Source organism: Penaeus monodon, chromosome 32, assembly GCF_015228065.2.
Source record: "Penaeus monodon isolate SGIC_2016 chromosome 32, NSTDA_Pmon_1, whole genome shotgun sequence".
NCBI lineage: Eukaryota > Metazoa > Arthropoda > Malacostraca > Decapoda > Penaeidae > Penaeus > Penaeus monodon.
The window spans coordinates 5,802,412-5,802,618 of NC_051417.1; the positions used below are offsets into that span (position 1 = coordinate 5,802,412).

The 207-nt window shown below is 54.1% G+C and overlaps 1 protein-coding gene across 1 annotated transcript in view; it reads left to right on the forward strand.

The window, feature by feature from the left end:
- The window catches only part of LOC119593385 (serine/threonine-protein phosphatase 2B catalytic subunit alpha isoform-like), a gene marked incomplete in the record, with an annotated part of 201,939 nt that overhangs the window by 124,395 nt on the left and 77,337 nt on the right, over window positions 1–207 (forward strand).

The following is a 207-nucleotide window of genomic DNA, read 5'->3' on the forward strand; positions in this document are numbered from 1 at the left end:
CTCTCTTGTTAGCTTCTTTTCGCATCTTTTCTGTTGCTCCATCCATTTCGCCGTTGCACCTCGCCTTGCGTTCGTGGACGGCGGAAGCAAGGTGTTGGAGCCGCTCAGGTGAGCCGAGAGAGCCTGGCTGCGAGGTTTGAGAAGCTCACCTAATGCTCTTTTAGGGACACGGGGATTCTCGGTGAAGGTGACAGTGAAGGTGAAGAT